We start from the raw sequence: 12,500 nt of genomic DNA, 5'->3' as shown, positions 1-12,500 counted from the left end.
TTTCCCCCACCCCCTAAAATATATATATATATATATATATATATATATATATATATATATATATATATATATATATATATATATATATATATATATATATATATATATATATATATATATATATAAATATATATATATATATATATATAAAAAAACAAAAATATATAGATATATATATATATATATATATATATATTATATATATATATTAATTAAAATGTTAAAATTTTTAATTTTTTTAATTTTATGTATTTTTTAAGCCCAATGCTGCCCCCCAGTCTAAAGGTTTGTGCATGCAAACATATATATATATATATATATATTATATATATATATATATATATATATATATATATATATATATATATATATATATATATATATATATATAGCTCACCGGCGTCACAAATGCCATGTGTGGATCTACACCTGACATCCACTGTAATGATACCAAGTACAAGAGCGTATCTAGTCGATACTACTATGATTACATCGATATTTATATATGTACCTACTCAGTGGCCTAGTGGTTAGAGTGAGCTCGGTAGGTTGTGAGTTCAAACCCCGGCCGAGTCATACCAAAGACTATAAAAATGGGAGCCATTACCTCCCTGCTTGGCACTCAGCGTCAAGGGTTGGAATTGGGGGTTAAATCACCAAAAATGATTCCCGGGCGCGACCACCGCTGCTGCCCACTGCTCCCCTCACCTCCCAGGGGGTGAACAAGGGGCTGGGTCAAAGGCAGAGAACAAATTTCACCACACCTAGTGTGTGTGTGTGTGACAATCATTGGTACTTTAACTTTAACTTTAATTTTTTAGCGTCACAGATCTTTTGTTTTTTTTTGTTAAATTAATATTATATTCATAAACTCCGGAAATATGTCCCTGGACACATGAGAAACTTCAATTATGACCATTGTATGATCCTGTAACTACTTGTGTCATGTCTGTGTGATCATGTTTGGTTTTAGTCATGTTCGGTTTTGTTTTTGGGACTCTATGTGCACTTTTGTTTGTTTTGTCACCATAGCAACCCATTAGTTTCCACCTGTCATGTCACGCACCTGTTTCACGTTTTGAGTCACGCACCTGTTTTCACTGATCATGTCACTGCTATTTAAGCCTGTCTGTTTCTGTTGTTCGTCCTGGTGACATTATCCTTTCATACCATGCTTCATCTATCCATCCATGCTACTGCTACCCACGAGATTCCTGTTTATTATAGTTTATTTTTCATGCCATGCCACAGTAAGGGTTTTTGTTTCGTGTTCATAGTTAATTGCCTTTGTGCTAGTCTTTTGTTTTCATTAGTCAAGTTTGTTCTCCGCCATTGTGCGCGCCTTTCCGTTTGTTCTTTTTTGATAGTGTTAAATAAAATATGTATTCCCATTCACGTCTTGCCCGCGCCAACTTTCCGTTGCCTTCCGGAAAAACAAACCCCAAGGACCAAGTCTTGACAACTTAGTATCGGATCGATACCTAAATGTGTGGTATCATCCAAAACTAAAGTAAAGTATCAAAGAAGAGAAGAATAAGTGATTATTACATTTTAACGGAAGTGTAGATAGAACATGTTAAAACAGATATTAACAGTAAATGAACAAGTGGATTAATAATCCCTTTTTACAGTTTGTCTTTTATAATGTAGACAAAATAATAAGTAGATACATGACACAATATGTTACTGCATACGTCAGCACAGTGGTCCCCAACCACCGGGCCGGTACCGGTCCGTGGACCGATTGGTACCTGGGCCGCGGCCGCACAAGGAATTAAAAAATTAAAAAAATAAAATAAAATTTTTATTTTATTATTATTTTTTAAAAATTAAATCAACATAAAAATCACAATATATACATTATATATCAATATAAATCAATACAGTCTGCAGGGATACAGTCCGTAAGCACACATGACAAAAAAAATAAATAAAATAAAATAAATTAGCAGACTAATTAGGAGTCTTTGTTTCTTTACTTACTACTAAAAGACAAGTTGTCTAGCATGTTCACTATTTTATTTAAGGACTAAATTGAAATAATAAACATATGTTTCATGTACCTTAAGATTTTTTGTTAAAATTAAGACAATAATGACATTTTTTTGTGGTCCCCTTTTATTTAGAAAAGTATCAAAGTACCAAAATATTGGTATTGATCCATATATATATATATAAATATATATAATAATTCATATAATTGTATATTAAGAGTATGTGAAAGTTGGACTCCTACATTGTTTCCTTCTGTGACGACCTCCTTAAAGTTTTGTAATCAATCAGAAATATCAAGCAGCTAAAATGTGCCAAACATGGATAAGTGTGGACAGGTGTGTTTTGCATTTTTCCCCATCATGCTTTGTAATGGATTTAATTTAAATTGATTAAATTTAAATGGGTGTCATTTTGATTTTTTAATGTTGATTAGGAGTTTAAAAAAAAAAAAAAAAAAAATCCACAAAGTTCAATGAGCAGGTTGTGTTTTCTGTTTTTCTTTGCACCTTGACTAAGGAGGGTTGTCTGGATTGGGCTATATAGGTGAATGCTATGCTTCATGAAATTGAAAAGTATCATTAATGCAAAGATACTACTTTAATTGGCCACTAGGTGACGACTGGCAGCAATCAGGCCACCGGATATTTATATATGATATGAATACGCCGCTCCTGACAAATGTTGCTCAAGTGTGACAAATGGGTACCGTTTACATTAGAGCCGATACGGTAGTCATTTCCGTTACCTGGGAATCGATACCGGTACTCAACGGTACCAGTTTTCAGTACTTTTGTGTGTGTTAATAAACATGAATTGTTTTTGATATAAACAAACCCAAACACCAGTGAAGTTGGCATGTTGTGTAAATGGTAAATAAAAAGAGAATACAATGATTTGCAAATCCTTTTCAACTTATATTCAATTGAATAGACTGCAAAGACAAGATATTTCATGTTCACACTGAGAAACTTCATTTTTTTGGCCAACAATCATGAACTTAGAATTTAATGGCAGCAACACATTGCAAAAAAGTTGTCACAGGGGCATTTTTACCACTGTGTTACATGGCCTTTCCTTTTAACAACACTCAGTAAAGGTTTGGAATCTGAGGAGACACATTTTTGAAGTGGAATTCTTTCCCATTCTTGCTTGATGTACAGCTTAAGTTGTTCAACAGTCCGGGGGTCTCCCTTGTGCTATTTTAGGCTTCATAATGCGCCACACATTTTCAATGGGAGACAGGTCTGGCCTACAGGCAGGCCAGTCTAGTACCCGCACTCTTTTACTATGAACCCACGTTGATGTAACACGTGGCTTGGCATTGTCTTGCTGAAATAAGCAGGGGCGTCCATGATAACGTTGCTTGGATGGCAACATATGTTGCTCCAAAACCTGTATGTACCTTTCAGCATTAATGGCGCCTTCACAGATGTGTAAGTTACCCATGTCTTGGGCACTAATACACCCCCATACCATCACACATGCTGCCTTTTACACTTTCTGGATGGTTCTTTTCCTCTTTGGCCCGGAGGACACGACATCCACAGTTTCCAAAAACAATTTGAAATGTGGACTCGTCAGACCACAGAACACTTTTCCACTTTGTATCAGTCCATCTGAGCTCAGCGAAGCCGACGTCGTTTCTGGGTGTTGTTGATAAACGGTTTTTGCCCTGCATAGGAGAGTTTTAACTTGCACTTACAGATGTAGCGACCAACTGTAGTTACTGACAGTGGTTTTCTGAAGTGTTCCTGAGCCCATGTGGTGATATCCTTTACACACTGATGTCGCTTGTCGATGCAGTACAGCCTGAGGGATGGAAGGTCACGGGTTTAGCTGCTTACGTGCAGTGATTTCTCCAGATTCTCTGAACCCTTTGATGATATTACGGAGCGTAGATGGTGAAATCCCTAAATTCCTTGCAATAGCTGGTTGAGAAAGGTTTTTCTTAAACTGTTCAACAATTTGCTCACGCATTTGTTGACAAAGTGGTGACCCTCGCCCCATCCTTGTTGGTGAATTTCATGGAAGCTGCTTTTATACCCAATCATGGCACCCACCTGTTCCCAATTTGCCTGTTCACCTGTTCCCAATAAGTGCTTGATGAGCATTCCTCAACTTTCTCAGTCTTTTTTGCCACTCGTGCCAGATTTTCTGAAACATGTTGCAGGCATCAAATTCCAAATGAGCCAATATTTGCAAAAAATAACAAAGTTTCTCAGTGTGAACATGAAATATCTTGTCTTTGCAGTCTATTCAATTGAATATAAGTTGAAAAAGGATTAGCAAATCATTGTATTCTTTTTTTATTTACCATTTACACAACGTGACAACTTCACTGGTTTTGGGTTTTGTACAACCGTGCATTTGTTGTGATATTGTTGAGTTATAACAATTATAACCCTCTATTCATTTACCCATTTGGACTTTTGGCTCCACCAGCCGATACAACAAGCCAAGAATGTCTTTCGATATGAGAACATAAAAAGACCATCTACTAAATTACAGGCCAGTCAAATGAATTTCCTGTGCTGATGTTTTTTTTTGGAAATGTAAATTTTTTTTCTTCCCAGAGACATGCTGACAACCACCCATCATGCATCTGTCCTCCCTTGACAGTCTGACCATGTAATCAGTGTCTCGTTTCCACCTGGGATGGCGGAAAAAGCTGCAATTATCCTCATGTAAGCAGCAGGTGAGAAAGAACAGTGTCTGATACACAGGTCCACCGATACGGTTGTTTCTAGATAGTAACCAAGCGATATTTGGATGCGATGTTCATTAGCAGTAAAAAGTATTAAAATATGAATATTATATGTCAGTAAACATCTGGACAAGTTCAGTTCAGTTTCAGTTTATTCGGAACATGCATACGAGACAATGTGATGCTTCACACAATTCCAGTTGTTTCATTACAGCGCGTCCGAAAAGGAGTGGGAAGAAGCAGAGCTTATTTTCATACCATAGCAATTTTATCCCATTTTCCTTGTTCTCTGTAACAGAACAGTGAACAAATAAATAATACATAAATAATATACCATAGTAAGCATTCAAATATTAAATACATAAATAATCTTTGTTTCAATAAAATAAAATAAAAATGGAAAAAAAGGGTTCGAGATGTTCACCATAATTCTTGTTAGAATAATTGTATCTAAGTTATCACAGAACTTTGTGTTTCAATGAGACAAAAGCTGTCTTTGATCTTACCAATCAGAAGGCTTGTTAAAACCCCACTGTGTAGGATGGGAAGCGACATGGAGGTGTCGGTTTCTTTGACGTATTGTAATCCACAGGAAGATTTTGTCTTGACCCGAGATCTACGAAGCAGGACCTGACCCCCCTCCAGGCACCTTTTCTTTGAACTGTGTTGTAACCAAAGGCGATGGCTGTTTATGACCCCCGTCCCCTTTAAGAAACAGCTGTTGCCATGTAATCAGGGAAAGTCCAAATAAAAGAGGAGGCGTACAATCTTTCGTCAGAGCGTGGTGGGAGACTTTACGAAGAGTACAGCCCAGACGTTTCTCCTCAATTGAGCTTGAATTGAATTCTGTCTCTAGTTTAATTCCGTGCTTCTTTGTCTGTTTAATAGATGTCATCAGTGTATGAACCTGACACTTGTTCTGTGTACTTTGTGAACACTTGTAGTTTCAACAGTCTCTTAAAGTGAATCATATTAGTGCTTTGTTTAATTTCCTTGCTTAATCCATTCCATCATTTAATTCCCCGTACCGATATGCTATCTTCTCTTTGCAGTCTACTCAATTGAATATAAGTTGAAAAGGATTTGCAAATCATTGTATTCTGTTTTTATTTACCATTTACACAACGCGACAACTTCACTGCTTTTGGGTTTTGTAGTTGCATAGCGCAAACAAGACAGCCAGACCGAGTGTGGCGAAAAGCAGGCATAAATAGCTCTCTGGTCAGCGCCCGGGAGCAGGTGAGCGTCCCGAACACTAATCAGAGGCAAGTGGAAAAAATCAGCACCCACGGCAACTAAGAATCACAAACCCAGGGGTGCTGAAAACAGAACTAAGGGAGTCAAACTAAAATAAAACATGATCCGGGCAACGAGGTCAAAAAGGTTGAGAAGCCGTGTGAGCGGGGAAGAATTCTCACAAGAACTCAAATTAAACGCCCTGTCAGATATCGACACATTTGGGGAGAATTGTTGACAACGAGAGTCATTTGTATCCCTAAATGAAACAATTGAGACCTTTTCTCAAGCAGGGCAGTCCTTATTAGTACACACTTCACTATTTATGTGTTTAACCCTTGTGTAATGTTCATATTGTTGTTACTCAGCCAGCGTTTGTGGGTCTGATGGACCCGTTGCATTTTGTGGCTTTTAATGCCTCACAATCAAACACTTTTATGTTAAAATACTGAACAGATGTTTACCTTATCCCAATAAACATCTGTTCAGTATTTTATGTTAAAATACTGAACAGATGTTTACCTTATCCCAATAAACATCTGTTCAGTATTTTAACATAAAAGTGTTTGATTGTGAGGCATTAAAAGCCACAAAATGCAACGGGTCCATCAGACCCACAAACGCTGGCTGAGTAACAACAATATGAACGTTGCACGGAAAATTTCTCTGCCAGTTTCTGCATCCCACAGGGATTCTTCTTTTGTGTTTCTGCACCTGCGGTTCCCACACAAGGTTGCAACATTGTTTGTAAACACTGTCTGCTCTCATTTTCTCGCACATTTGACCCTCTGATGTTCTGTGTACCTACACTCTGTCCTCCTCCTGTCTAGGCCTGCTGTGTGTGTGTGTGTGTGTGTGTGTGTGTGGTACACAGAACATCAATTTCCACCCTTCTATTAGCCCCGGGTCCAGTGGACCCGGACATCTTATATGTAATAGAAATGTGTAGGGGGGGTGTATGGTGTGTGGTCATTAAATATGTATTCTGATATATGTTCTTCACAGAAAATGAGCCAAAGTCAGTGAGTCTCTGTCAGAAAAATTGTATGTAAATTATCAAAACACTTTCCGTTCTCTGAGTTCCCAATGAACAGACAAGAGGCTGTCTTTGTTGCACCAAGCAAAGGCTTGGAAAATTCCATTGTGAACGATGGGAGGAGACGGGAGGGGGTTATCTATTGTCATCAAAGACCTGCCCAGGCTGAAGCCAGGACTAGCCCAAGCCCGAGGCATCTTTTTATTTCGTGTTAATATAACCGAAAACCATGACTGTTTACATCATACTTGCCAACCCTCCCGTTTTTACCGGGAGAATCCCCGTATTCAGCGCCTCTCCCGACAACCTCCCGGCAGAGATTTTCTCCCGACAAACTCCCGGTATTCAGCCGGAGCTGGAGGCCACGCCCCCTCCAGCTCAATGCGGACCTGAGACTGAGTGGGGACAGCCTGTTCTCACGTCCGCTTTCCCACAATATAAACAGCTTGCCTAACGAATTCAAACGAATGGAAACAAGAATTTCAGTTCATCCAGGACAGTTCGAAGGGGAAGGTGTATGTTGCCTGTAAATATGTAGAACAGACTTCTCCATTGAACACGGGGGCCGAAATGATATACTCATCATGAACGGAGAAGTTAAGCAGGACAATACTGCCATCTAATGGATAGCCACCGGAACACTGAAATTCAAGTATTTCTTTTATGTAAATAAAATAAATATATATATATATATATATATTATATATATATATATATAATATATATATATATATATATATATATATATATATATATATATATATATATATATATATATATATATATATATATATATATATATATATATATATATACATAGCTAGAATTCACTGAAAGGCAAGTATTTCATATATATATATATATATATATATATATATATATATATATATATATATATATATATATATATATATATATATATATATATATATGAAATATATATGAAATACTCGAGTTGGTGAATTCTAGTTGTAAATAACCACGCCCCCAACCACGCCCCCCGCCAACCCAACCAATAAAATATATATATATATATATATATATATATATATATATATATATATATATATATATATATATATATATATATATATATATTGGCGGGGGGCGTGGTTGGGGGCGTGGTTATTTACAACTAGAATTCACCAACTCGAGTATTTCATATATATTTCATATATATATGTATATATATATATATATATATATATATATATATATATATAATATATATATATATATATATATATATATATATATATATAATATATATATATATATATATATATATATATATATATATATGAAATACTTGCCTTTCAGTGAATTCTAGCTATATATATATATATATATATATATATATATATATATATATATATATATATATATATATATATATATATATATATAGCTATATAGAAATACTCGAGTTGGTGAATTCTAGTTGTAAATAACCACGCCCCCAACCACGCCCCCCGCCAACCCACCCCCCACCCCCCACCCCCTACAAAGCCCCCCCCCCCCCCCCCCACCTCCCGATATTGGAGGTCTCAAGGTTGGCAAGTATGGTTTACATACTCCCCTTTCCTATAGAAACAGGATGTCGTTGTGGCTTGTACAGCCCTTTGAGACACTTGTGATTTAGGGCTATATAAATAAACATTGATTGATTGATTGATTTCCTATAGAAACAGCTGTTGTTATGTAAACAGGGAAAATCCAAATAAAAAGATGTGGCGTACAATCTTTCGCCAGAGCGTGCTAAGACACTGTAAGAGGTTACAGGTCGACGGTGTCTCTCCTCAATTCTGCCTCTGTTTGATTCTTTGCTTCTTGTCTTGTTTAATAGATGTCATCAGTGTTTGAACCTGACAGTCTCAGTTTAAAAAATGTATTAATTGTATCATTTTTCTTTTATTAAAGAATGAAAACGGGTCCCACAGACGGGTCCCACAGACCCGAACACCACACTGATATCATATGTGTAGATATCGTATCTGCTGACGTAGTCCTGTGGTATTTTGTAAAACTACAAAAAAAGGCCGAGACCGATGTAGGTCAAAAATGGCAACTAATCCGATAATCGCTCCATCTGATGAGCTGCAAGGAAATGTTTGGTGTGGGTGGGCGGGAGCGTTCATGTCACATGTCTCACAGAGTCGCACCATAAAGAGGAAGTCGAGAAAGACGGACTCGTCCTCAATGGCCGTCCCCTTTGACGGCGGGCGCCATGGAAACCTGCAGCCATTTGTCGGTCAGCGTGTCCCGGGTGCGAAGCTCATAATTACCCGTGCATGGTGATTACCCCGAGTCGGCATGATCATCATTGTCACATGTCATTGGGCCGGCTTCTCTTCCGGCCTCCCTCGCTCGCCGCCAGCTCGCAGGGCTTCCGGGCGCCGATTGATGGCGAGCGTGCAAAGGCGGTTTATGAAAGAGGCAATCTGCAGGAGCACTTTACGAATCACTTCCCTCAACAAAAAAATGAAATGCAAAGCGTGCTTTCTCCCCCCTCGCCTTGTCGCTGTACATCCTTGGCCAACATTGCGTAATGATAATAACAAGGCTGGCCTTCAAGGGCGTCGGTGTTTAATTGCAGCGATGGTATCGTTAATGAAGCAAATCCTCCCTGCGCTGGGAATGGATGGGGTCGTGTCTGCAGGGTCACGTCCCTTGTAGCTGCACCTCCCTGCCACCACGAGGCTTTGTTAAGAAGGGTGGTGTCCCACGCTGAGGACAGTCAAGCATTCTGTGACAAGTAGGCATTAAAAAAAGAAGCATTTTTTAAAATTTATTGGGTAATGAATTTACACTTCTGAGCAGGGAGAGTACAAGACATTGTACAATCTGTCTTTTAATGGGATGACATGCAGACATAACTTTTAATTATATGTGTGAAAGTCGAACATTCACACATATGAGATTCTACACCGAAAAAAAAAAAAAAGTATTTTTATTTATTATTATTATTATTATTATTATTATTATTATTATTATTATTATTATTATTATTATTATTATTATTATTGTGTGAATGCTTGGACAATCACACACATAATATTCTACAAGTTGTTATTTTTTTGCAAATATTAGCTCATTTGGAGTTTGATGACTGCAACATGTTTAAAAAAAAGCTGGCACTAGTGGCAAAAAAGACTGAGAAAGTTAGGTAATTTACACTTCTGAGCAGGGAGAGTACAAGTCAGCATACCAATCTGTATTTTAATGGGATGACATGCAGACATAACTTTTAATTATATGTGTGAAAGTCGAACATTCACACATATGAGATTCTACGCCGAAAAAAAAAAAAAAAGTATTTTTATTTATTATTATTATCATTATTATTATTACTATTATTATTATTATTATTATTATTATTATTATTATTATTATTATTATTATTATTGTGTGAATGCTTGGACAATCACACACATAATATTCTACAACTTGTTATTTTTTTGCAAATATTAGCTCATTTGGAGTTTGATGACTGCAACATGTTTAAAAAAAAGCTGGCACTAGTGGCAAAAAAGACTGAGAAAGTTAGGTAATTTACACTTCTGAGCAGGGAGAGTACAAGTCAGCATACCAATCTGTCTTTTAATGGGATGACATGCAGACATGACTTTTACTTATACGTGTGAATGTCCAACATTCACACATATGAGATTCTATGCCAAAAAATAAATAAATGAATAAATTATTATTTATTATTATTATTATTATTATTATTATTATTATTATTATCATTATTGTGTGAATGCTTGGACAATCAAAAACATAATATTCTACAAGTTGTTATTTTTTTACTAATATTAGCTCATTTGGAGTTTGATGCCTGCAACATGTATTAAAAAAAGTTGGCACTAGTGGCAAAAAAGACTGAGAAAGTTAGGTAATTTACACTTCTGAGCAGAGAGAGTACAAGTCAGCATACCAATCTGTCTTTTATTGGGATGACATGCAGACATAACTTTTACTTATATGTGTGAATGTCCAACATTCACACATATGAGATTCTATGCCAAAAAAAATTAATAAAAAAATATTATTATTTATTATGATTATTATTATGATTATTATTATTATTATTATTATTATTATTATTATTATTATTATTGTTAGTAGTAGTAGTAGTAGTAGTAGTAGTATTATTGTGTGAATGCTTGGACAATCACACACATAATATTCTACAAGTTGTTATTTTTTGCAAATATTAGCTCATTTGGAGTTTGATGCCTGCAACATGTTTAAAAAAAAGCTGGCACTAGTGGCAAAAAAGACTGAGAAAGTTAGGTTATTAATTTACACTTTTGAGCAGGGAGAGTACAAGTCAGCATACCAATCTGTCTTTTAATGGGATGACATGCAGACATAACTTTTACTTATATGTGGGAATGTCCAACATTCACACATATGAGATTCTATGCCAAAAAATAAATAAATGAATAAATTATTATTTATTATTATTATTATTATTATTATTATTATTATTATCATTATTGTGTGAATGCTTGGACAATCACACACATAATATTCTACAAGTTGTTATTTTTTTGCAAATATTAGCTCATTTGGAGTTTGATGCCTGCAACATGTTTAAAAAAAAGCTGGCACTAGTGGCAAAAAAGACTGAGAAAGTTAGTTAATTAATTTACACTTCTGAGCAGGGAGAGTACAAGTCAGCATACCAATCTGTGTTTTAATGGGATGACATGCAGACATAACTTTTATTTATATGTGTGAATGTCCAACATTCACAAATATGAGGTTCTACGCCAAAAAAAAAAAAAAAAAAAAAAATTATTTATTATTATTATTATTATTATTATTATTATTATTATTATTATTATTATTATTATTATTATTATTATTATTATTTTTAATATTATTATTGTGTGAATACTTGGACAATCACACACATAATATTCTACAAGTTGCTATTTTTTTGCAAATATTAGCTCATTTGGAGTTTGATGACTGCAACATGTTTAAAAAAAAGCTGGCACTAGTGGCAAAAAAGATTGAGAAAGTTAGGTAATTTACACTTCTGAGCAGGGAGAGTACAGGTCAGCATACCACTCTGTCTTTTAATGGGATGACATGCAGACATAACTTTTAATTATATGTGTGAATGTCCAAACATTCACAGATATGAGATTCTACGCCGAAATTTTATTTATTTATTTATTTATTAATTATTATTATCATTATTATTATTAGTATTATTATTATTATTATTATTATTGTGTGAATGCATGGACAATCACACACGTAATATTCTACAAGTTGTTATTTTTTTTGCAAATATTAGCTCATTTGGAGTTTGATGCCTGCAACATGTTTTAAAAAAAGCTGGCACTAGTGGCAAAAAAGACTGAGAAAGTTAGGTAATTTACACTTCTGAGCAGGGAGAGTACAAGTCAGCATACCAATCTGTCTTTTAATGGGATGACATGCAGACATAACTTTTACTATATATACTTACTTTTATGTTGAATGTCCAACATTCACACATATGAGATTCTA

Source organism: Entelurus aequoreus, linkage group LG12 (genome assembly GCF_033978785.1).
Source record: "Entelurus aequoreus isolate RoL-2023_Sb linkage group LG12, RoL_Eaeq_v1.1, whole genome shotgun sequence".
NCBI lineage: Eukaryota > Metazoa > Chordata > Actinopteri > Syngnathiformes > Syngnathidae > Entelurus > Entelurus aequoreus.
The sequence above is the reverse complement of the archived record's forward strand: the minus strand, read 5'-3'. Positions refer to the sequence as shown.